The 27,701-nt window shown below is 37.9% G+C and overlaps 1 protein-coding gene across 2 annotated transcripts in view; it reads right to left on the bottom strand.

Moving 5' to 3' along the window:
• Window positions 1-27,701, bottom strand: part of LOC110442847 (protein asunder homolog) — a 225,606-nt gene that overhangs the window by 91,725 nt on the left and 106,180 nt on the right. The window contains exon 1 of one of the 2 annotated variants that reach the window (XM_021486674.1): window positions 3,562-3,601. The exons of the other annotated variant lie outside the window; for it this stretch is intronic. The gene's annotated coding sequence lies outside the window, so the exon portion shown is untranslated. Of the gene's footprint in view, window positions 1-3,561; window positions 3,602-27,701 lie in introns of those variants that run through there. 2 annotated transcript variants of the gene reach the window in all.

The raw sequence follows: 27,701 nt of genomic DNA, 5'->3' as shown, positions 1-27,701 counted from the left end.
TAAATGTGTACTCATGTCAATGGATTAATAATGCTATCTCTTTGCTATGTCGGATGAGGGCATGAATATATAAGATATAGTATTCTCAATTGCCAATTTCATATTACTTGTTATATCTGGGTAACTCGGTTACTTAAGGTTAGGTTTATCTCATGATCAGTGGACTTTTCATTCAAAATTATTGTTAATAGCTTCTAATTTCTCATTCCATCCCTAACATTATTATATGTAGAGATTGATTGAATTCATCAGTATCCTAATTCTTGTAGCTGGTGTATCCTTCTAGATACAGAAGCAGAGGATTAGGGATATTAACTGTATTTTGTCTCAATTCTTTTTTTATCATAAACCTCATTCGGGATATAACCGTACTGACACCTATTCCTCATCCGGACCTGGTAGCTCAGCACGCTACACCATGATGGGGTATAGCTCATACAATATACATGATGTCCAGTTATTATCCTCTTCTGTCGTACTCATCAGTAGCTCTAGCCAAGTACTGCTCCAACACTGCAACTGGACACTATACATGCTATCCTTCTTCTGATGACAAATCCAGGAGAAGGATATTTAGTCTATTTTGTAGTAACTGAGTTGCCCCTTTCGCCAAACATAGTTATGTAGTTTGTTATATGAATGTATATGTTTTTAATTATTTGTCATATAATCATGTATGTCATGTGTTGTGTAATAAATGTATATATTGTAACTTTTATTTTCTTGTAATTTGTTCGGTTTAAATCTATCAATATTATCACAAAATCCCATTATTCCATCAAAATCATCACAAAATCCCATTATTCCAGCAATATCATCACAAAATCCTATTATTCTACCAATATCACAAAATCCCATTATTCCATTAAGATCACTACAAAATACCATTATTCTATGAATTTCATCACAAAATCTCATTATTCCATAAAGATCATCACAAAATCCTATATTCCAGCAATATCATCACAAAATCCCATTATTCTACCAATATCACAAAATCCCATTATTCTACCAATATCACAAAATCCCATTATTCCATTAAGATCATCACAAATCCCATTTTTCCATCAATATCATCACAAAATCCCATAGTCCATGAATTTCATCACAAAATCTCATTATTCTATCAAGATCAGCACACAAAAAATCCCATTATCCCATTAAAATCATAAGGAAATCCTATTATTCCATCAAAATCATCATATATCAGTATTCCATTTTTCCATCAAAATCATCAAACATCTCATTATTCCATCATCATTACTAGAACATCCCATTCCATCAGCATCATCAGAATATCCCGTATTTTCCCATCACTGTCATCAGAATATATCAATATACCTTCATTTTCTTAGAATATCCAGTTATGTAGGGATTGAATCAGGATTTTTCCAATGTTCATGTGAGTGGGTATAAGTAAATTTTGTGATAATTTTAATGGGATAATGGGAATGGATAAACAGTAGATCTAGCCATTTTTTTTATGGTGAGACTGACAAAATTTCGGAAAATTTTAAAAGTAGTCCCATGGGGAAAAACGGCTGTTCATACTAATATATGAACCCTTTTACCACTGTAGACCATAATGGACTCATCCATATCAATGCATGGTAGAGTCTACTAAAGTTACATAGGGGTGAAAGGGTTAACAGCTGTTTTATGGGTCACATGTGCTATTATTAACCAATCACAGAACCTATAACAAAGCACAAAATCAAATTTGGAATTATTCCATCATCCTTCCTCAGTATCATCACAGTAATTAACATATTATTCCAACACTAAAATGAAAAAGCTGATAGACAGGTCTGTAAAAAATTGTTTTGATAATAGTTAAGAAATTCTAGAGCATAAAATTGAACATTTTAAAGATTTTTATCAACCAATAATTATAATACTAATTCACATATAAATTATCTATCTATATCCAAAACATAATTGTATAACATGTTGTTCCCAGATTTTATTGCTGCATGTTATGTTGAAATTATCCAATAAATCGGCTACTGTTTCATCATTTCCTGGCAGCAATGAGCATTAAAATGTGTTAAGTGACTTTCGATAGGCATGTTAATTGAATCAGGTCTATAAGAATGGCCCACATGGTTTCTCTGGTGAGTTTGGCATCACGTCTGTCCAGGTGTACTTTAGTTTTGATGTACACAGGAATTCAATGTTAAATCAGGTTACTCAGATTTTTTCGTCTATAAAAACATCTGTTTACAAGTACCATTTATCTACGTAGATTAATTTACCTCCCGGCGACATAAACATTTCCCCGTTTATCACGTGTGGGTTTCGAGCACTTTTTCTAGGACTGAGTCTCACATGCAGTCTATAGAGTTCTAAAACAATTAGAACAACAATGTGTTTTATTGTATCAGGTTGACCCACATATATATATATAACAACTATATTAAGTCCCTGTGTTTAGAACAAAAAATTAAAAACAATATGCAAGAATGAGTGTACCACTACAACTAGTATTGACTAGTATTAGTCCTCTCCACCAGAACACAGCCCACCACACTACCACAGTGATAGAATTAGGCCTGTCCACCAGAACAAAGCCCACCACACTACAACAGTTATAGTATTAGGCCTCTCTACCAGAACACAGCCCACCACACTACAACAGTCATAGAATTAGGCCTGTCCACCAGAACACAGCCCACCACACTACAACAGTTATATAATTAGGCCTGTCCACCAGAACACAGCCCACCACACTACCACAGTTATAGTATACGTATTAGGCCTCTCTACCAAAACACAGCCCACCACACTACCACAGTTATATAATTAGGCCTGTCCACCAGAACACAGCCCACCACACTACAACAGTTATATAATTAGGCCTCTCCACCAGAACACAGCCCACCACACTACAACAGTTATAGTATTAGTCCTGTCCACCAGAACACAGCCCACCACACTACAACAGTTATAGAATGAGGCCTGTCCACCAGAACACAGCCCACCACACTACCACAGTCATATAATTAGGTATCTTCGCCAGAAAACAGCCCACCACACTACAACAGTTATAGAATTAGGCCTCTCAACCACAACACAGCCCACCACAATACCACATTCGTAGTATTAGGCCTCCACCAGAAAACATCCCACCACACTCCACAGTCATAGAATAAGTTCCCTCCACCAGAACACAGCCCAACACACTACCACAGTCATAGAATGAGGCCTGTCCGCCAGAACACAGCCCACCACACTACAACAGTCATAGAATTAGGTCTCTCCACCAGAAAACAGCCCACCACACTACCACATTCATAGAATTAGACCTCTCCACCAGAACACAGCCCACCACACTACCACATTCATAGAATTAGGCCTCTTCACCAGAACACAGCCTACCACACTACCACATTCATAGAATTGGGCCTCTTTACCAGAACACAGCCCACCACACTACCGGTCATAGAATTAGGCCTCTCCACCAGAACACAGCCCACCACACTTCCACAGTCATAGAATAAGTTCTTTCCACTAGAACACAGCTCACCACACTACAACAGTCATAGAATTAGGTTCTTTTACCTGATCACTGCTTTTCCACTAGAGCTCAGCCCACCAGGTGCCAAGCTTCAGCCCAAATTGACTTTGACTAAAAGAGTATTGTATAAGAATGGTACTGAAGATTAAGTATATACTGCAGATGTGGCTAGAAACGGTAGACAGGTCTTAGATCAGCTTTGACAGTAACATCAACTGTTGAGTGTTTTATCCTAGCATTTCTATGCTATTTTGAGATAACATTAGCAAGGTCAAAGTATGCCATGTACAGCAAGGTCAAAGATAACAGCAAGATTAACAGTGACCATGTACATCAAGGTTGAAGGTGATAATGTATAGTAAGGTAAATGGATAGCAAGGTCAATGGTGATCTGCACGTACAGCAAGAGCAATGGTGACCATGTTCATCAAGGTCAATGGTGACCATGTACATCAAAGTCAATGGTGACCATGTTCATCAAGGTCAATGGTGACCATGTACATCAAAGTCAATGGTGACCATGTTCATCAAGGTCAATGGTGACCATGTTCATCAAGGTCAATGGTGACCATGTTCATCAAGGTCAATGGTGACCATGTACATCAAGGTCATTGGTGACAATGAACATCAAAGTCAATGGTGACCATGTACATCAAAGTCAATGGTGACCATGTACATCAAGGTAAATGGTGATCATGTACAGCAAGGTAAATGGTAATCATGTACATCAAGGTAAATGGTGATCATGTACATCAAGGTAAATGTAGACCATGTACATCAAGGTAAATGGTGATCATGTACATCAAAGTCAATGGTGATCATGTACAGCAAGGTAAATGGTGATCATGTACATCAAGGAAATGGTGCCATGTACATCAAGGTCAATGGTGACCATGTACATCAAGGTCAATGGTGACCATGTACATCAAGGTCAATGGTGATCATGTACAGCAAGGTAAATGGTGACCATGTACATCAAGGTAAATGGTGATAATGTACAGCAAGGTAAATGGTGACCATGTACATCAAAGTCAATGGTGATCATGTACATCAAGGTAAATGGTTACCATGTACATCAAGGTAAATGGTGACCATGTACATCAAAGTCAATGGTGTTCATGTACATCAAGGTCAATGGTGACCATGTACATCAAGGTCAATGGTGACCATGTACATCAAGGTCAATGGGTGACCATATACAGCAAGCTAAAATGTAACCATGTAAAGCAAGGTCAATGGTGGTCTGCATGTTCAGCAAGGTCAAATTGACCATAAATGGCAAGGTTAAAGGTGACCATGTGCAGCCAGAAAACTCTTTGTGAACTTGACAAGTGGTTTGATTAAATTCTAAATAACAAGTTCAATCATCTAAACAGTATGAACATGACTGAAATTCGGTACCTAGATGCATTAAGAATAGTAAAAATAGATCAATGCTCTGTTATTGTGTAAAACCTCCTTAAAAACAAATAAAAGCTCCCGGACCATATCCCAGTCTATGGCAGTAAAACTTCTTCAGTACCTATTTGTCGTGTACAAACTTATGACAAAAGGCTGTAATTGCGAAAAATACAGAAACATGCAGACCTTTACATAACAGAACGGAGACTGTTATGTTGTTTTTCTGGCTATAGACAATGAACGGTCCCTTCTTGTCATTAAAGCTTTTGTGCTTATAACTCAAACAAACCTTTGATATGAAATAAGATGTAGTAAGTTCCTGAAGGGCTGCTCTGAGATAAATGATATTTATTTATACCATTATTGTCAAGACTTTATTCAAGTAAAACCTCAGAGATGCCAAGAATCAAACATAAGGTTAATAGCACATTGCCAATGTTCAATGATGTCAAATTTGTTGGAACTCAAAGGTCATAGCAAAGTCAGATACATTGAAAATATGATATTACACCGAGATCTTATTCACTTTAATAGTAATTTTAATGATGAGTTTTTTAATCAAAATTTGAGCAAATTTTCTCTCTTACTTTCAAAAATGAGGGAGAAGATATGTGTATTGAGATACAAACCCTTAATTTTGAGGATGGAGAGACACAGAAGTATAAAATTGGCAGAGAAAGTGTAGATTGTGAAATGATAAAAGATTTTTTTAAGCATTAGAAGTAAATACTATGTATACAAGACTATTACAGCATTCTTGTGTAAGGATAGATCATTATAAGGATCGACTCATAAAATACTGAATAGAACTCAGTTGGTAGCTTGATATATTTAGAACATTTGATTATGTAGGCAAAATAAAAGAAGATGATAATTCCATAGAACATTACATCTTATGTAAATTGATTTGAAATACAAATTTAAAAGTCAATCAAACATAGGATATATTATTTAAATAGAGATTTATTGCTTTGCAAAGTCTATTATGTCAGTTTTACAACGCACTCCACAATTTATAGATCAACAACTATTAATGACACAATAATCATAAAAAGACACTTTCAAAGAATCAATCAATTTACCATAGGCAAAAGTCATCACAACTGTGAAACCAAACATGTACTCATATTAATGATATTGTAAATAGTTTCTGACATATTCATGGTGTTATTGGGCAGTTTGAAGTGAAAACAACAAAACGTAGTTATCTGTTTTAATCAATTATTGTATGCATGATCCAGTTATCACATTGTTGTCAAAAGGAGGCAACAGACTGTCATAAAGACAAATCGACACATCTTCATTTGTCTCTATAGTATGTTAATTGGACGAGACGCTCCCCTGCAGATATTTGTGCCTGAACATGGGCGAAGTTCCATTGATAATAGACATAATTTGGTCATATATCTGGAAAGAAATATAATTTCTTGGAAGATCTGTTGGCATAGTTTGGATACTAGAGTTGTGTCTGCCACTATTAAATTTCATACAAATATATAAACTTTATTTATTGTTTTTAATTTTTGATGGATGCCATGCATGCCTTACACCTTATATTTCCTAGAAGTTCTCACCACTTTTCAAAAGCATCCAAACTAGATTTATAAATACTAAAAAAAAATTGGTAAGAACAAATATACCCCCGAGTCAACACATCAGAACAAAAGAATGAAACTTGAGAACATTAATTTAAAATAGACTATAGAAACCAAGGACGCACTACAAAATATGGAAAAGCCTATTGGAACCCAACAAAATAAACAAGAGGCCTCATGGGCTTTTATCACTCACAGGCAATTCATTTCACATCTGTGAATTTCGAAGATGATCAAGGTCTAATTTGTCTACACAACCTAAATATCATTACTCAATGATATATTGGGTATTTGTCATAATATTCTATTACTCTTCACTTAAATTGGCTCACAAAGTTCATATCACTTCACAGCAATAAGCTGCATAAAAATATTGTGACCTTATGCATCCTGGTTATACAGGTTAGAACCTTGTGACCTTGAAAATGGTTCATGGTCATTCATAGGAACAGACTTGATCACCCCCATTCCAGTATGTGACTGGTTAAATATCATCACTCTAGGACCTTGGTTATTTAAAAGAAAATGTTGTTTTTTTTGTGTTTTTTTTTGTGTTTTTTTACAAATTTGACCCTGTCGATCTTGGAAGAGGGTCAAGGTAATTCATTTGAACAAACTTGAAAGTCCATACCGTACTAATGGCTACATCTCATCATCCTAGACCTCTTGGTTATTCAGAAGAGTCACTCAAAGGTCTAATGCAACTGACCACTGTGACTTTGAAAGTGTGTGAAGATATTTCATTTGAACAAACTTGTTAGCCATACATCAACTTTGGACAGGTGAGTTTAAACAGATTGAAAATGAGGTGAATTAAAATTTAAGTATTTCCTGCACTAAATGTGGTATCCATTAAGGTTTTTTCTGTCAAATAAGTGATTCCCAACAATAAATGTAAAACAGTGACAAACAGGTTTTAATTCAGGAGACATTGAACTCCTGTAGTTGTGTTTTTTTCTGGTCATAAGGACTCACAAATCTCTTCAGTGTAGATTGGAAGTCTTGTGTTTGGTAAAAACAACTTTTTAGGAAGCAGTCAAAACACAACATAAAATACTTTCCAACAATAAATCCATGTCCGATAATAAGCTCACCCATAGTTACATACTGCAGTTCAGTAGTACGCCAACAAACACTTTATAATTTGACTGTTCTGTTTACCCCCACCCCATTACTTTGAGCCAGAGATTATGTGTTAGCCCCACCCCATTACTTTGAGCCAGAGATTATGTGTTAGCCCCACCCCATTACTTTGAGCCAGAGATTATGTGTTAGCCCCACCCCATTACTTTGAGCCAGAGATTATGTGTTAGCCCCACCCCATTACTTTGAGCCAGAGATTATGTGTTAGCCCCACCCCATTACTTTGAGCCAGAGATTATGTGTTAGCCCCACCCCATTACTTTGAGCCAGAGATTATGTGTTAGCCCCACCCCATTACTTTGAGCCAGAGATTATGTGTTAGCCCCACCCCATTACTTTGAGCCAGAGATTATGTGTTAGCCCCACCCCATTACTTTGAGCCAGAGATTATGTGTTAGCCCCACCCCATTACTTTGAGCCAGAGATTATGTGTTAGCCCCACCCCATTACTTTGAGCCAGAGATTATGTGTTAGCCCCACCCCATTACTTTGAGCCAGAGATTATGTGTTAGCCCCACCCCACTACTTTGAGCCAGAGATTATGTGTTAGCCCCACCCCATTACTTTGAGCTAGAGATTATGTGTTAGCCCCACCCCATTACTTTGAGCCAGAGATTATGTGTTAGCCCTCTGGGTTTATTGTATAATAATTACTTCTATACAAAATCTTAATATTCTTTTACATTTTTTGATATAAAACAAAAATCTGACTGAATGAGATGCAAGAAAAAAATTCAAAAGACATAAAAATCCTAGTTGAACATCAAAGTTGACATAGGCTCAAGGTCAGACTTTAAACAAAAACATGGTTGAGGAACAAAAAGAGACCACATTTCAGGCCACATTTCCTGTGAACGAGGAACAATCTGATTATTGTCTGTGCCTGATATCTGAAGGCCGGTCAACTGGCTGATGTATGCATCATAGTGATTGGTTTTGATGTATCCATATAGGTCATCAAATGAGAAAGATATCCTTTGTATTAGACTTAGTGGATTGAACACTGATGTATGGCAGAGATCTGTATACAGTATATGAGACAATATCACCGTTTTATACCCACATGCAACATAAAAACTTGTTTGCATTTGGTTTTTGAAATACACGACAAATACCATGCAGAACTATTTAGACTTGTGGGAAGAAAATGTCTGTTTATCATCTTGAAGAAGTAGCACCAACTGAACTGATAATACTGTTTCCTGTTTATAATTTTGAAAAACAATATCATAACTTTATGACAGATTACCATCTAGAATAAACTTTCTATTACCGGTAAATGTTTCTAAACTCTTTGCATATAACAACTGCACCTTAACAAATGCGTATTAACATGATCAGTGTCTTCTGCATATAGAAAACATGGAGTTTCATTCTTTTTTTCAAAATCTGCCTTTATATAACACTACCAATGCCCGTCCTCTCTCAGCAAACCTGAAAAAACCCATTTTAACCTGGACATTTCATCACATACTGTAGCTGATCCACATTGTCATACTGTACATTGTCCTAACTAGATGTAACGACTACTGCGGAACACACGACAGACGCTGTGCCATCATGTAAACTTATACTGTGCATTGTCCTAACTAGATGTAATGACTACTGCGGAACACACGACAGACACTGTGTCATCATGTAAACTTATACTGTACACTGTCCTAACTAGATGTAATGACTACTGCAGAACACACGACAGACGCTGTGTCATCATGTAAACTTATACTGTACACTGTCCTAACTAGATGTAATGACTACTGCAGAACACATGATGGCACAGCGTCTGTCATGTGTTCCCCAGTAGTCATTATATCTAGTTAGGACAGTGTACAGTATAAGGTTACATTATGGCACAGCGTCTGTCATGTGTTCCCCAGTAGTCATTACATCTGGTTAGGACAGTGTACAGTATAAGTTTACATCATGTAAACTTATACTGTACACTGTCCTCCCTAGATGTAATGACTACTGCGGAACACACGACAGACACTGTGTCATCATGTAAGCTTATACTGTGCACTGTCCTAACTAGATGTAATGACTACTGGGGAACACAGGACAGACGCTGTGCCATCATGTAAACTTATACTGTACACTGTCCTCCCTAGATGTAATGACTACTGCGGAACACACGACAGACACTGTGTCATCATGTAAGCTTATACTGTGCACTGTCCTAACTAGATGTAATGACTACTGCAGAACACATAACAGACGCTGTGCCATCATGTAAACTTATACTGTGCATTGTCCTAACTAGATGGAATGACTACTGCGGAACACACGACAGACACTGTGCCATCATGTAAACTTATACTGTACACTGTCCTAGCTAGATGTAATGACTACTGCAGAACACATGACAGACGCTGTGCAATCATGTAAACTTATACTGTACACTGTCCTTACTAGATGTAATGACTACTGGGGAACACACGACAGACGCTGTGCCATCATGTAACCTTATATACTGTACACTGTCCTAACTAGATGTAATGACTACTGTGGAACACACGAAGAATTTCCCAGCTGCATTTTACTACTAGTTTGTCTCCCCCTAGATTAGAATTGTATGCTAGAATCAGACATCCCATTGTGAAGTGATCAAAATTATTGTTTGTTATTTTCTAAATAATTTAATATTCTAGAGACAGGGGCAAGTCAAGTGTAAACTCACAGTAGGAATTTTGCAGTATGTGAACTAAAAACATTTTTCTCAAAAGAAATAAACCAACTTGACCTAAAAACACCCCCTAGAATATACGATTTAATAATAAGATTGACTGCAGAAGGGGTAAACTTTACACTTTAATGTGACGTTACGGGTATAACAAGTCCAAATTCTGATGTAGCTAAAAGGACATCACTCAATCTCTGTAATGTTAATTACAACCTCTGCATGTTAATTACCTTTCAGTTACAAATACACAAACCTGTGCTGTTTTTTTGTCTAGTTAATTTAATCAAAGGATGGTTGATCAGCTAAATTTGTCCCCTTTCCAATTCCCTTAAGCTTTGAACCGTGACCGGAGTGCTGCCAACTTTATCTGTGACTTGGAAACCGTTTTAGAAGCTGAACCTTAGGTTAATTTGCTATTTCACCTTAAAATAGGTTTTTTGGTTTGTTTTGGAACTGGATATCAACCTTGTCAATCACAAGAAAAATGTAATCTGATTGGTTGCTGATCACGAATGCCTAAACTCACTGATGCGGACACATCACAGTGGCCTACAAACATGTCTTTATCTTTATAATCGTCAATTTACTTTCCAATAATTCCGGGTTGTTTTTATCCATATCATTCAACATTACAACATTGCAATGAGTACTTAATGTGATGGTACATAAAGATAAAACAACCTTCAAATGAGAGTCACTCCTCCCCTACCCTAACACTGTACATGAGTCATCCTGATGGAATCGCTGAGAGAGTCACTCCTCCCCTACCCTAACACTGTACACGAGTCATCCTGATGGAATCGCTGAGAGAGTCACTCCTCCCCTACCCTAACACTGTACACGAGTCATCCTGATGGAATCGCTGAGAGAGTCACTCCTCCCCTACCCTAACACTGTACACGAGTCATCCTGATGGAATCGCTGAGAGAGTCACTCCTCCCCTACCCTAACACTGTACACGAGTCATCCTGATGGAATCGCTGAGAGAGTCACTCCTCCCCTACCCTAACACTGTACACGAGTCATCCTGATGGAATCGCTGAGAGAGTCACTCCTCCCCTACCCTAACACTGTACACGAGTCATCCTGATGGAATCGCTGAGAGAGTCACTCCTCCCCTACCCTAACACTGTACACGAGTCATCCTGATGGAATCGCTGAGAGAGTCACTCCTCCCCTACCCTAACACTGTACACGAGTCATCCTGATGGAATCGCTGAGAGAGTCACTCCTCCCCTACCCTAACACTGTACACGAGTCATCCTGATGGAATCGCTGAGAGAGTCACTCCTCCCCTACCCTAACACTGTACACGAGTCATCCTGATGGAATCGCTGAGAGAGTCACTCCTCCCCTACCCTAACACTGTACACGAGTCATCCTGATGGAATCGCTGAGAGAGTCACTCCTCCCCTACCCTAACACTGTACACGAGTCATCCTGATGGAATCGCTGAGAGAGTCACTCCTCCCCTACCCTAACACTGTACACGAGTCATCCTGATGGAATCGCTGAGAGAGTCACTCCTCCCCTACCCTAACACTGTACACGAGTCATCCTGATGGAATCGCTGAGAGAGTCACTCCTCCCCTACCCTAACACTGTACACGAGTCATCCTGATGGAATCGCTGAGAGAGTCACTCCTCCCCTACCCTAACACTGTACACGAGTCATCCTGATGGAAGTGCTCAGATTGAAACTGACATGATTCTGACATGAAGATTACGAAAGGCCTACAATTTTCTATAATTTGGTGATATGCCCACCTCATCATTTCTAAACCTCATTTCTATTCAGTCTTCATCAGTGAAATCACCATCCTACACTAACCAATCAATACTTTAAAACAGTAGGCTTAATACCAAACCTATCCCTGTTAAGCATCTTAATTTATTTACATTTAGTTTTTTCAAATTCACTTGATTTAATTTTTTCTTTAATATCTGAACTTTTTTTACTTTGTCACAGAAACAAACTTCATTAGGTAAATAATTTACAAAATATTTTTTCTGTAACTTAACTGTTTTCTATGCTGATAGATCTGATGTCCAGATTCCCTGGTCGATTAAAAATCATATCAACTCCCATACTACCCAATAAATGATCTTTTGATTTATTTCATACCTCCTACAATGTGACATGAGGAAAGCTTACCAATTACACACAGGCATTCAAATAAGTTGTTTCTAGGGTAAACAGGGTATTAGTTCTTGTAACTAGGGTTTACAGGGTATTAGTTCTTTCTACTGGGGTATACAGGGTATTAATTAGTTGTAGTTGTTATTACTAGGGTATACAGGGTATTAGTTCTTGTAACTAGGGTTTACAGGGTATTAGTTCTTTCTACTGGGGTATACAGGGTATTAATTAGTTGTAGTTGTTATTACTAGGGTATACAGGGTATTAGTTCTTGTAACTAGGGTTTACAGGGTATTAGTTCTTTCTACTGGGGTATACAGGGTATTAATTAGTTGTAGTTGTTATTACTAGGGTATACAGGGTATTAGTTCTTGTAACTAGGGTATATAGGGTATTAGTTCTTGTAACTAGGGTATATAGAGTATTAATTCTTGTAACTAGGGTATATAGGGTAGTAGTTCTGTAACTAGGGTATACAGGGTATTTGTTCTTTCTACTAGGGTATACAGGGTATAAGTTGTTGTTAGTTGGGTATACAGGGTTGGTCTTGTTATGTAGGGTATACAGGGTATTAGGTCCTGTTACGTATGGTATACAGGGCATTAGGTCTTGTTACCTAGGGTATATAGGGTATTAGGTCTTGTTACCTAGGGTATACAGGGGATTAGGTCTTGTTATGTAGGGTATACAGGGTATTTTGTAGTTGTTATTACTAGGGTATACAGGGTATTAGTTCTTGTAACTAGGGTTTACAGGGTATTAGTTCTTTCTACTGGGGGATACAGGGTATTAATTAGTTGTAGTTGTTATTACTAGGGTATACAGGGTATTAGTTCTTGTAACTAGGGTATATAGAGTATTAATTCTTGTAACTAGGGTATATAGGGTATTAGTTCTTGTAACTAGGGTTTACAGGGTATTAGTTCTTTCTACTGGGGGATACAGGGTATTAATTAGTTGTAGTTGTTATTACTAGGGTATACAGGGTATTAGTTCTTGTAACTAGGGTATATAGAGTATTAATTCTTGTAACTAGGGTATATAGGGTAGTAGTTCTGTAACTAGGGTATACAGGGTATTTGTTCTTTCTACTAGGGTATACAGGGTATAAGTTGTTGTTAGTTGGGTATACAGGGTTGGTCTTGTTATGTAGGGTATACAGGGTATTTTGTAGTTGTTATTACTAGGGTATACAGGGTATTAGTTCTTGTAACTAGGGTTTACAGGGTATTAGTTCTTTCTACTGGGGTATACAGGGTATTAATTAGTTGTAGTTGTTATTACTAGGGTATACAGGGTATTAGTTCTTGTAACTAGGGTATATAGAGTATTAATTCTTGTAACTAGGGTATATAGGGTAGTAGTTCTGTAACTAGGGTATACAGGGTATTTGTTCTTTCTACTAGGGTATACAGGGTATAAGTTGTTGTTAGTTGGGTATACAGGGTTGGTCTTGTTATGTATGGTATACAGGGTATTAGGTCCTGTTACATACGGTTTACAGGGTATTAGGTCGTGTTACCTAGGGTATACAGGGTATTATGTCTTGTTACCTAGGGTATACAGGGTATAAGGTCTTGTTACCTAGGGTATACAGGGTATTATGTCTTGTTACCTAGGGTATACAGGGGATTAGGTCTTGTTATGTAGGGTATACAGGGTATTTTGTAGTTGTTATTACTAGGGTATACAGGGTATTAGTTCTTGTAACTAGGGTATATAGAGTATTAATTCTTGTAACTAGGGTATATAGGGTAGTAGTTCTGTAACTAGGGTATACAGGGTATTTGTTCTTTCTACTAGGGTATACAGGGTATAAGTTGTTGTTAGTTGGGTATACAGGGTTGGTCTTGTTATGTAGGGTATACAGGGGATTAGGTCCTGTTACCTAGGGTATACAGGGGATTAGGTCTTGTTAGGTAGGGTATACAGGGGATTAGGTCCTGTTACGTATGGTATACAGGGTATTAGGTCTTGTTATGTAGGGTATACAGGGTATTAGGCCTTGTTAGGTAGGGTATACAGGGTATTAGGCCCTGTTACGTAGGGTATACAGGGTATTAGGTCCTGTTACATACGGTATACAGGGTATTAGGTCGTGTTACCTAGGGTATACAGGGTATTAGGTCTTGTTACCTAGGGTATACAGGGTATTAGGTCTTGTTACCTAGGGTATACAGGGTATTAGGTCTTGTTACCTAGGGTATACAGGGTATTAGGTCTTGTTACCTAGGGTATACAGGGTATTAGGTCTTGTTACCTAGGGTATACAGGGTATTAGGTCTTGTTACCTAGGGTATACAGGGTATTAGGTCTTGTTACCTAGGGTATACAGGGTATTAGGTCTTGTTACCTAGGGTATACAGGGTATTAGGTCTTGTTACCTAGGGTATACAGGGTATTAGGTCTTGTTACCTAGGGTATACAGGGTATTAGGTCTTGTTACGTAGGGTATACAGGGTATTAGGTCTTGTTACCTAGGGTATACAGGGTATTAGGTCTTGTTACCTAGGGTATACAGGGTATTAGGTCTTGTTACCTAGGGTATACAGGGTATTAGGTCTTGTTACCTAGGGTATACAGGGTATTAGGTCTTGTTACCTAGGGTATACAGGGTATTAGGTCTTGTTACCTAGGGTATACAGGGTATTAGGTCTTGTTACCTAGGGTATACAGGGTATTAGGTCTTGTTACCTAGGGTATACAGGGTATTAGGTCTTGTTACCTAGGGTATACAGGGTATTAGGTCTTGTTACCTAGGGTATACAGGGTATTAGGTCTTGTTACCTAGGGTATACAGGGTATTAGGTCTTGTTACCTAGGGTATACAGGGTATTAGGTCTTGTTACCTAGGGTATACAGGGTATTAGGTCTTGTTACCTAGGGTATACAGGGTATTAGGTCTTGTTACCTAGGGTATACAGGGTATTAGGTCTTGTTACCTAGGGTATACAGGGTATTAGGTCTTGTTACCTAGGGTATACAGGGTATTAGGTCTTGTTACCTAGGGTATACAGGGTATTAGGTCTTGTTACCTAGGGTATACAGGGTATTAGGTCTTGTTACCTAGGGTATACAGGGTATTAGGTCTTGTTACCTAGGGTATACAGGGTATTAGGTCTTGTTACCTAGGGTATACAGGGTATTAGGTCTTGTTACCTAGGGTATACAGGGTATTAGGTCTTGTTACCTAGGGTATACAGGGTATTAGGTCTTGTTACCTAGGGTATACAGGGTATTAGGTCTTGTTACCTAGGGTATACAGGGTATAAGGTCCTGTTACCTAGGGTATACAGGGTATTAGGTCTTGTTACCTAGGGTATACAGGGTATTAGGTCTTGTTACCTAGGGTATACAGGGTATTAGGTCTTGTTACCTAGGGTATACAGGGTATTAGGTCTTGTTACCTAGGGTATACAGGGTATTAGGTCTTGTTACCTAGGGTATACAGGGTATTAGGTCTTGTTACCTAGGGTATACAGGGTATTAGGTCTTGTTACCTAGGGTATACAGGGTATTAGGTCTTGTTACCTAGGGTATACAGGGTATTAGGTCTTGTTACCTAGGGTATACAGGGTATTAGGTCTTGTTACCTAGGGTATACAGGGTATTAGGTCTTGTTACCTAGGGTATACAGGGTATTAGGTCTTGTTACCTAGGGTATACAGGGTATTAGGTCTTGTTACCTAGGGTATACAGGGTATTAGGTCTTGTTACCTAGGGTATACAGGGTATTAGGTCTTGTTACCTAGGGTATACAGGGTATTAGGTCTTGTTACCTAGGGTATACAGGGTATTAGGTCTTGTTACCTAGGGTATACAGGGTATTAGGTCTTGTTACCTAGGGTATACAGGGTATTAGGTCTTGTTACCTAGGGTATACAGGGTATTAGGTCTTGTTACCTAGGGTATACAGGGTATTAGGTCTTGTTACCTAGGGTATACAGGGTATTAGGTCTTGTTACCTAGGGTATACAGGGTATTAGGTCTTGTTACCTAGGGTATACAGGGTATTAGGTCTTGTTACCTAGGGTATACAGGGTATTAGGTCTTGTTACCTAGGGTATACAGGGTATTAGGTCTTGTTACCTAGGGTATACAGGGTATTAGGTCTTGTTACCTAGGGTATACAGGGTATTAGGTCTTGTTACCTAGGGTATACAGGGTATTAGGTCTTGTTACCTAGGGTATACAGGGTATTAGGTCTTGTTACCTAGGGTATACAGGGTATTAGGTCTTGTTACCTAGGGTATACAGGGTATTAGGTCTTGTTACCTAGGGTATACAGGGTATTAGGTCTTGTTACCTAGGGTATACAGGGTATTAGGTCTTGTTACCTAGGGTATACAGGGTATTAGGTCTTGTTACCTAGGGTATACAGGGTATTAGGTCTTGTTACCTAGGGTATACAGGGTATTAGGTCTTGTTACCTAGGGTATACAGGGTATTAGGTCTTGTTACCTAGGGTATACAGGGTATTAGGTCTTGTTACCTAGGGTATACAGGGTATTAGGTCTTGTTACCTAGGGTATACAGGGTATTAGGTCTTGTTACCTAGGGTATACAGGGTATAAGGTCTTGTTACGTAGAGTATACAGGGTATTAGGTCTTGTTACCTAGGGTATACAGGGCATTAGGTCTTGTTACGTATGGTATACAGGGTATTAGGTCTTGTTACGTAGGGTATACAGGGTAGTAGGTCTTGTTACGTATGGTATACAGGGTATTAGGTCTTGTTACCTAAGGTATACAGGGTATTAGGTCTTGTTACCTAGGGTAAACAGGGTATTAGGTTTTGTTACGTAGGGTATACAGGGTATTAGGTCTTGTTACGTAGGGTATACAGGGTATTAGGTCTTGTTATGTAGGGTATACAGGGTATTAGGTCCTGTTACGTACGGTATACAGGGTATTAGGTCTTGTTACGTACGGTATACAGGGGATTAGGTCTTGTTACGTAGGGTACACAGGGGATTATAGGTCCTGTTACTTAGGGTATACAGGGTATTAGGTCTTGTTACGTAGGGTATAAAGGGTAGTAGGTCTTGTTACGTATGGTATACAGGGTATTAGGTCTTGTTACGTACGGTATACAGGGTATTAGGTCTTGTTACGTACGGTATACAGGGTATTAGGTCTTGTTACCTAGGGTATACAGGGTATGAGGTCTTGTTACCTAGGGTATACAGGATATTAGGTCTTGTTACCTAGGGTATACAGGGTAGTAGGTCTTGTTACCTAGGGTATACAGGGTATTAGGTCGTGTTATCTAGGGTAAACAGGGTATTAGGTCTTGTTACCTAGGGTATACAGGGTATTAGGTCTTGTTACCTAGGGTATACAGGGTATAAGGTCTTGTTACGTAGAGTATACAGGGTATTAGGTCTTGTTACCTAAGGTATACAGGGTATTAGGTCTTGTTACCTAGGGTAAACAGGGTATTAGGTCTTGTTACGTAGGATATACAGGGTATTAGGTCTTGTTACGTAGGGTATACAGGGTATTAGGTCTTGTTACCTAGGGTATACAGGGTATATACAGGGTAGTAGGTCTTGTTACCAAGGGTATACAGGATAGTAGGTCATGTTACCTAGGGTATACAGGGTATTACGTCTCGTTACCTAGGGTATACAGGGTAGTAGGTCTTGTTACCTAGGGTATATAGGGTATTAGGTCCTGTTACCTAGGGTATACAGGGTATATACAGGGTAGTAGGTCTTGTTACCAAGGGTATACAGGATAGTAGGTCATGTTACCTAGGGTATACAGGGTAGTAGGTCTTGTTACCAAGGGTATACAGGATAGTAGGTCATGTTACCTAGGGTATACAGGGTAGTAGGTCTTGTTACCAAGGGTATACAGGATAGTAGGTCATGTTACCTAGGGTATACAGGGTAGTTAAGGTCTTGTTATGTAGGGTATAAAGGGTATTAGTGTTTTTTTATCATGGGTTTACGGGGTTAATGTCTGATGGTCTTGTTACTGGGGTATACAGGGTTTTAATACAGTATATATGTGAAGGGGAGATAAAGGATGGTAAATATAATAGTGTTGATTGAGAACTGTTTGGAAGAGTTGTGGAATAAAGTTGTAGGCAAAAGTTGAGTTGTTGTGGGATTACTTTGTCGGATGGTGCTGTGAGGATCTGTCTGCAGGAGTCGTTTCCAGGATGAATTTGTTGGGTAATGATGAGGCAGAGTAAGTGTGGATAGAGTTGTGAAGTGAATAAGTTGGATGGAGTTGTGGAGTAGACTTGTAAGAGGGAGTTATGGGGTGGAGTTGTGAGATGAAGTTGTGGGATGTATTTGTGAGACAGAGTTGTGGGGGATGTGGGGTAGGGGTTGTGGGGTACGTGGGATAGGGGTTGAGGGGTACGTGGGATAGGGGTTGTGAGTAACGTGGGAAAGGGGTTGTGGGGTACGTGGGATAGGGGTTGTGAGTAACGTGGGAAAGGGGTTGTGGGGTACGTGGGATAGGGGTTGTGAGTAACGTGGGATAGGTGTTGTGGGGTACGTGGGATAGGGGTTGAGGGGTACGTGGGATAGGGGTTGTGAGTAACGTGGGATAGGGGTTGTGGGGTGCGTGGGATAGGGGTTGTGAGTAACGTGGGATAGGTGTTGTGGGGTACGTGGGATAGGGGTTGTGAGTAACGTGGGATAGGTGTTGTGGGGTACGTGGGATAGGGGTTGTGAGTAACGTGGGATAGGTGTTGTGGGGTACGTGGGATAGGGGTTGAGGGGTACGTGGGATAGGGGTTGTGAGTTACGTGGGATAGGGGTTGTGGAGTACATGGGATAGGGGTCTTGTTACGTAGGATATACAGGGTATTAGGTCTTGTTACTTCAGTATACAGTGTATTAGGTCCTGTTACGTAGGGTATACAGGGCATTAGTTCTTGTTACCTAGGGTATACAGGGTATACAGGGTATTAGGTCTTTTTACCTAGGGTATACAGGGTATTACGTCTCGTTACCTAGGGTATACAGGGTAGTAGGTCTTGTTACCAAGGGTATACAGGATAGTAGGTCATGTTACCTAGGGTATACAGGGTATAAGGTCTTGTTACCTAGGGTATACAGGGTATTTAAGGTCTTGTTATGTAGGGTATAAAGGGTATTAGTGTTTTTTTATCATGGGTTTACAGGGTTAATGTCTGATGGTCTTGTTACTGGGGTATACAGGGTTTTAATACAGTATATATGTGAAGGGGAGATAAAGGATGGTAAATATAATAGTGTTGATTGAGAACTGTTTGGAAGAGTTGTGGAATAAAGTTGTAGGCAAAAGTTGAGTTGTTGTGGGATTACTTTGTCGGATGGTGCTGTGAGGATCTGTCTGCAGGAGTCGTTTCCAGGATGAATTTGTTGGGTAATGATGAGGCAGAGTAAGTGTGGATAGAGTTGTGAAGTGAATAAGTTGGATGGAGTTGTGGAGTAGACTTGTAAGAGGGAGTTATGGGGTGGAGTTGTGAGATGAAGTTGTGGGATGTATTTGTGAGACAGAGTTGTGGGGTATGTGGGATAGGGGTTGTGGGGTACGTGGGATAGGGGTTGTGAGTAACGTGGGATAGGGGTTGTGGGGTACGTGGGATAGGGGTTGTGAGTTACGTGGGATAGGGGTTCAGGGGTACGTGGGATAGGAGTTGTAGGGTTTGTGGAATAGGGGTTGTGGGGTACGTGGGATATGGGTTGTGGGGTACGTGGGAAAGAGGTTGTGGGGTACCTGGGAGAGGGGTTATGAGTTACGTGGTATAGGGGTTGTGGGGTGGTTAAGTTTGAGATGGAGTTTAAATGGCCGTAGGTTGTGGAGATGTAAAGTTCAAGTTATCTGGATTTAACTGTATATATTAAAAATTTGATGTCACTCAAAAGAAAGAAAATGTTGAAGTAATGGAAATAACTTGCACAAGACTTAACTCATTCACCCCTGAAATTTCGTAATGAACTATTCCAACCTTTGAATTGGAAGAGTTTAAATGTGTCTTCAGGGGTGAATGAGTTAAACACACATATCTGCCTTTACTTTGAAAATAATCATAATGGAGACACTTGGAGGAATATCATTAACTACAAAATATCACCGAAAAATATATATAACAATTATTGTATTTTATCACTCAGGTTAATCAACGTATCAGTTACATAACAAAACAGACCTTTGATATTTAAAGGAAAAAGAAAAATGTTACAAAATTATATTGTCTCGTAGATCTTGTGCTATCTCCACACGAACAGGAAAACTAGAAATAAATTCAGAATTGTGAATAAAGAAAACAAATTCACAATTCCTGACTTTTTCCCAGTATTATAATGCACCATGCAGGAGCAAAATGAGAGAAAATTCCGATAACAGTGTGTTATTGTTTCAGATCCTGTTATAGGAAGTCCCATCTAGCACTTTTGATGATTTAGGTATAAAATGCCATTTTAGGAATTTTATCTTCACTTCAAATCACATTTAGAATCTGGTTTAAGTCTGCGAGCAAGATGACAATGGCACACCATGTACATTGTTTATAATCATTGAAATTGACATTCAAAAAATTTCAGCAAGCGTGTGGTGGGCGTTTCGATCACTTGACGTGATACTGGGGTAGTTAAAGTCCAACCATTTCTGAAATAATTCATTTTATTTGCCTTACAGGTGTTAAACTACTCTTCCCATGAAAGGACTGGTGATTTGACATTAAAATAAACTAACTTTTAGACCAGCATGTACAATGAGCTTGTTTTTACCAATAGGGGACAATGAATAATCTTTCCTTTCTATTTTAACTTCTTGTGATATATATACCCTGGTTATACCTAGGTTTAGTTACACTGGACTAATTTCGTACCCTGTTTTGAGTAATATTTTCCAGACAAAATATGCCTTATTTTCTCACGTAGTTCTTATTATGTAAATGAATTCAACTCCCTCTTTGTATGCTTACACCATATTAAATACATACCATAGACTTTCTTGTATTGCATGTGCTATTCATTTTTATATAAATTTGCAAAAAGAATTATATGAAAATTTCAGTATCGCAAATACAATTATTCATGCATCAAGGAAGATAAACAGTGAGTGAAACATGCCTCAATGTTCTCACAGAAAAGAAGCAGAACTGGAGAGTTTGTCTGATTAGGTGCTCACGAAATACAAAACCTTCAGTATGACCAGTTGAAAAGTATACTTGGTAATCTCCATTTTAAAATGTGGGTTCTGCTAAAATAATTATCCTCTTTAACTAAGATACAAAAAAATGATTAAATAACCTATCGCGAAAATCCAATAACATTCCATAGCTAACAGTCTATGACAAATTTTCATTCTAATTCAAATGCTTACAATAAGCACAAACTGTCACAAAAAATATTCTAGAAATTTATATCACAAATCTACGCTAAAATTCTAATGCTGAAAACATATCACAAATTCCAAATAAAATTCAAATGCATCACAGTATATCTCATTTATTGCCAACTAAAATTATCACGCTTGAAGTACATCATAAATTAATTACTTCTAAAACACAAACATACAAGTTCTATATATGACACATGCTTATATTAACTGCCGACTGAAACATTCTTACAGCATAGCTGAGTATACCCAAGTATACATACAGAAATTAAAACCAGCCTCTATTAGATTGATGCCTGAAAAAGATACATATCCCTGGCCTTTAGATGCGAATTTGATGGGAATTATCAAGGTGTCTTGTTGGATTACGATGGCAATATTCTGAAGGCCTGACATTACTGTTGCCTGGGAGAACTTTACTGAATTCCTCATATGATTAGCTTCTCTATGACACAGCAGACTGTGAATACAGATCTGGATTAACTGTAGGAGTCTTTTTTTCTATCAACCACTCGATGCTCCTAAACAAGCTGTAACACAAAGGACTACTGGTTACATTACTCTCAAGGTTTTCCATGCTCAAACAGACTTTTAAAGGTGAATTTGAAAAGCAGATCCTCATGGTTAAAACAAAAATTCATTCCAGATTTCCTCTGGAAAAAGCTTCAACTACAACCATAGAATGAACACAGACATGTCAGCAAGGGCCCCGACATATGCCCGACCATACCCTCAATCCCCTTGGCAGTGGCGGATCCAGAGGGTTTTTTTGGGCTTCAGGAAACCCCCCACCCTGAGAATTTTCTTTAAAAATCATGTATTGTATTTTCACCATTTCCTCAATTTTTCCCCACATGGAAACCCCCCCAGGAAATTTGGATACCCCCCCAGATAGGTCTCTGGATCCGCCACTGCTTGGGTATTTTCCCTATTTTTAGTAAATTTGACCTTGCCATTGATCTTAAGAAACTTTTTCAACCTCTTTTGCACATCTTCATATCAGTGTTTAACCATGTATAACCCTTTCCAAAAGATTAGTTTTTTTTATTCTAAGAAAGGGATTGTACACCCCCTCCCTCTGCCCCCCCCCCCCCCCAAATCTATTTTTAGTGCCTTGACCTTGACAAAACTTTTAAACCCTTACTGTACATCTACATATCACAGTGAATCACAGTTTCAAATTTAAAAGCAAGATAAATCTTTTGAAATTTTGAATACTGAGACAATAACTAGAAACAAATTAAAGGTGTGGACAGTCGGATGGACGGACGGACGGACGGACAATATGATAACTACAGAGCATGTGCGTGTTCGTTACAGGGCCCTAATAGTTGTGACATAAAAGTTTTCACAATATTTTTTGTATAACTCTATTTAGAAATAATTACTGTAAACAATTTCTAATTGTGATACTATAAGGCTAGCCTTTAGCTAGTTTCCAGACCCATGGGTGCATCTGCAATATTTGATATTGTGTGTTTATAAAACTGTATAGTGTATGAACAGTACCTTGTCATGTTTTGATACTTGCCACACACAAAAGTACACACGCACAAACAACTGTATAGTGTATCAACAGTACAGTGTCATATTTTGATACTTGCCACACACACAAAGTACACAGACACACAAACAAATGTAAACAAGATGTGCCAGAAAATATAATTGCCAACACACAAAGTCGTGAGAATGTCTATCTCTCCCACTCTCACCTTCAGTGCCAAAATTCTGAGGTCAAAATTCAATCATTCATCACAAGAAAGTCTTTATTCTGTGTATAATGTGCAGCTCTAGAGGTCAAAGTTCAACAACATAAGCACAGCTTGTGTTGTGTATAATGCTTCAATGTGCAACATCAGAGGTCAAAACTATTGGAATAATCTACTGGGTTCAGAGGTCGAAGGTTGGCAATAAATCCAGGGATGTAAGAGGTCTCCTGTTACTTAAATTGTCAGCTTGGTGGTATTATTTATGTGTACCTCAGACTGCACAGATTGTTTTACCATCTTGAGCAAGTCATGCAGAAATTAGATTTAGGAGACATTATTTTCAGAGCTGGTTATAAGCTAAAAGCTGAGTAAACCAAATTTTTCATCTGAAAATTTAAAATATTTATCATATCTGCAAATAAGAATTGCAAACAAATTAAGACATTTCTCATGAAATCATATTATCTGTTTCTCAATTTTTTCTTTTGTGCTTCACCAAAATCTTAACCAATCAATTAATGACCAAGCAAAACAAATTGTGTAATTCCAATCAATAATGGCAGAACAATACCAAATGAGACAAAACACAAGTCATGGAAAAACAGATCAGTTCAAGGGCCATTACTCTAGGCATGGATGGTCATTCAATTCAAATCCAAACTCCAGCCATTGAAACAATCTTCATTTCAAGGACCATAACCCAAGATGATAACCAACCAATACAAGGGCCATAACTCTATAGTCAATGATAATACAAGAACTTTAAAAAAAATGTGTATACATTGTATTACCATTTTTCTAACCCATCATGAAATAATTAGTCTTTTTGTCATTTTTATAAATTTAATTCAGCATCTAAATTCACACCTTTTTGTGAAAAAGCTCAGCTCAATTAAAGATATTTTAAACATATACTAACTGTTAATGATAACATTGGTATGCATTTTTTTCCCCAATAAACTTCTTTACAATGTACATAAATCTGATAGCTAAATTTGTGGCCCAGCACGTAAGAACAGACACTTCTCTGCATGTTCTTTAATTGTAATGAATTAGCAGCTGAAAAGGCAAAGTGAAAAGTTTTCTTAATTGCTCAAAATAGCAGTGTTTCAAATTATGGCTAATTAACTGAAATTGTTATTGGCCCTGTAGAGTAGCTATTAACATCATAACAAATGAATTATTGACAAAGTGTTGCTTTTAGACAATCCCTGTATCACTCGCACACAAAAAATATTTGAACAAACCATATAGCATCTGCCAATTTTGAAAATGAAATAGAGTAAGTAAAAACAAGAGGCCCAATGGGCCTGAATCGCTCACCTGGTATACATCTCACACTTGTAATCTTAAAAGTGGACTAAAATACAGCTACAGGAAGGATAGCAGTGTTTGATTCATAAGATTAAAAGCTTTAAACATATGATGCCTGTGACCTTGAATGTCGAACAAGGACTTTAGGTTGAACAGAGTTTATAGTCTTCCAACCCAGCATGCTTCTGGCAAAATTACCCTGAACCTTTTGGTTATAAAAAACAAGTCATTTAAAGATTTAAACATACATTGACCATTGTGACCTTGAATATTGGTGAAGGTCATTCATTTGAACATTTGTAAGTCCTTCATCCCAGCATGTTAATGGCCAAATATCATCACCCATGGCCTTTTTGCTTATTGAGAAGAAGTCATTCAAAGGTTTTAAACATATTTGACCCTTGTGACCTTGAATATAAGTAAAGGTCATTCATTTGAACAAATTTGGTAGCCCTTCATCACATCATGCTACTGGCCAAATAGCATCATCCTAGGCCTCTTGGTTATTGAGAACATGTAGTTTAAAGGTTTTAAACATATTTGATCCCTGTGACCTTGAATATTTGTCAAGTTCATTCATTTTAACAAACTTTGTAGCCATTTACCCTAGCATGTTACTGGCCAAATATCATTATCCTAGGCCTCTTGGTTATTCAGAAGTTGTTTAAATGTTTTAAACATATTTGACCACTGTGACCTTGAAAATGGTTGAAGGTCATTCATTTGAACAAACTTGGTAGCCCTTCATCACAGCATACTACTGACCAAATTATCATCACCCTGGGCATTTTGGTTATTCAGAAGTTTATTAAAAGTTTCAAACTTATTTGACCCCTGTGTCCTTGAATATAAGTAAAGGTCACTCACAAACTTGCACCTTCGGTCCAGGTGAGCTAATAATGCTTGTCTAGATAATACTCAAACATTGAGCGAATTGCTTATTCTACAATATTTGGATAGATATTAAATGGGTATGTAACACTGGCATATCGAAGCTAACATATACATTCACAATTGTGGCTAGGATTGAAAGGGTCTTTACACCACAAATAACTTGTAATAGCTTTGCTTCAAATTACCATGGGGTTTTACACAGCATCGTAGTGCTCTTTGAAAATTAGTTAACTAGATGTTAACATTGTTCAATATCCTGTGAAAAATCTTCTTGTTTTCAATATATTTACTTCCCACTGAAAACCTTTCTGTGACAAGTCAACAAGCAAGTTTACAATGATACCCTCACTCATTCACCCCTGAAGACACATTTGAACTCTTCCAATTCTTCCAAAGGTTAGAATAGTTCGTTATGAAATTTCAGGGGTGAACGAGTTAATAGTAATTTCTGGCGTTTGCAACAGTTTGATTTTAAACAGTGCTAGTTAGCACTGAAGTTCCATATATACAAGCTTTTCATACAAAAAGTATTTACCACCTAACAATTTGTATATCATTTAACTGTTTCAAAAAGAAATTCTTCAAGTTTTCATTTTACAATCCAAATCAATACGACTGTTCAGCAGCAACAATAGATACGATTTAAAAATCTAAATACCATTATCGCCAGCAATACATCACAATTGGAATTAACATTATTGCCATGATTCAATCTTTGTCCATCAAAACACTTTTCAAAATACCAAAAGAAACACCATTATCACTGGTAATACATCAAATTCGAACTTTACATTATCGTCAAACTAATTTATCTTTGTCCATCAAAACATGTTTCGGCCTCCAATCAATCAACAATATCACAGCTGATACTGCGAAACCTCTATTTTACCGAAATAAAAGAAAGAAACATATTTACGGAAATGCCCTTAACTTATAACAGAGGTTGCCATAAATTAATTATTACATAAATATGTATTTATCTTTTGTTGTTTGTTACAAATACAACTAACACTGTCTGGAACATTCAACATCATTATTATCAGTAAATAAATCTTCCACTTGTCATCACGAAAAAAGATGAAGAAGTTGAAAATTATGCAGGAATATATATTATGTACCTCGCTATAATTATACAACGTATGCCGCAGCACCTATCTAGCAACAACAAACCACTGAAAGATGCTTTACCATACATAGATAATACAATTCAGATAGTGAATTAATGCAATCAAGGACCTACTTTTTCAGGTGCTTACCACTGGTTATAAGCTACCTCACTAATACCTCCATGTGTATATGGCAGTATATATGTTCTAAAAGCACTAATATTTAGTGTTCTGTGTACAGCTGGACCATATTTCTAACAGCATTTTTTCCATCTTGCTTCCTTACTAATGAGTTTCTGCCAAGACATAGTTGCTCTTAGATGACAGTTTAAGTAACACTGCTTCAAGACATCAGAATATTTTATTTTCAAGATTTAAGAAATTTTTGTAAGAACTTCAATGGTTTAAATGTATAGAAATCCCTTAAGTTTTACTAGAAAATTTCTTCCAAGTTATCTTAAATTTCTAATCATTATTGATGGCTTTTACCCTAATAAAGGCAGCCTTTTATAAGAAATTTACATAACAAATTCAATCTCCTCCATAGTGTTATAAAAACCTTTCATCAGCTTGACTACAAACTGATGCATGAGTTATTTTTGTTTATAGTAGATTGTTGTACACATCCTCTCCCCGATCCCCTTCCTACATCAACCACCTCTATTCTGTTCTCTCTATCTCTGTTAATTCAACCAATTAGTGTGGAGTGTGTAGACATACAGTCAGTATATATCACCTTGTTGGGCTAATCAACACTGATTCTATCAAACACCAACCTGTGTTAGTGTGGGAGTTGAGGGGGCAGTACTAGTGAAGGACACAGTAGGGTAATTGTGTGTGTGTGTGTGGGGGGG

The sequence above is a fragment of the Mizuhopecten yessoensis genome, unplaced genomic scaffold, assembly GCF_002113885.1.
Source record: "Mizuhopecten yessoensis strain PY_sf001 unplaced genomic scaffold, ASM211388v2 scaffold716305, whole genome shotgun sequence".
Classification (NCBI taxonomy): Eukaryota; Metazoa; Mollusca; class Bivalvia; order Pectinida; family Pectinidae; genus Mizuhopecten; species Mizuhopecten yessoensis.
Note: the sequence above shows the minus strand (reverse complement) of the source record. Positions and strands in the feature narration are given on the sequence as shown.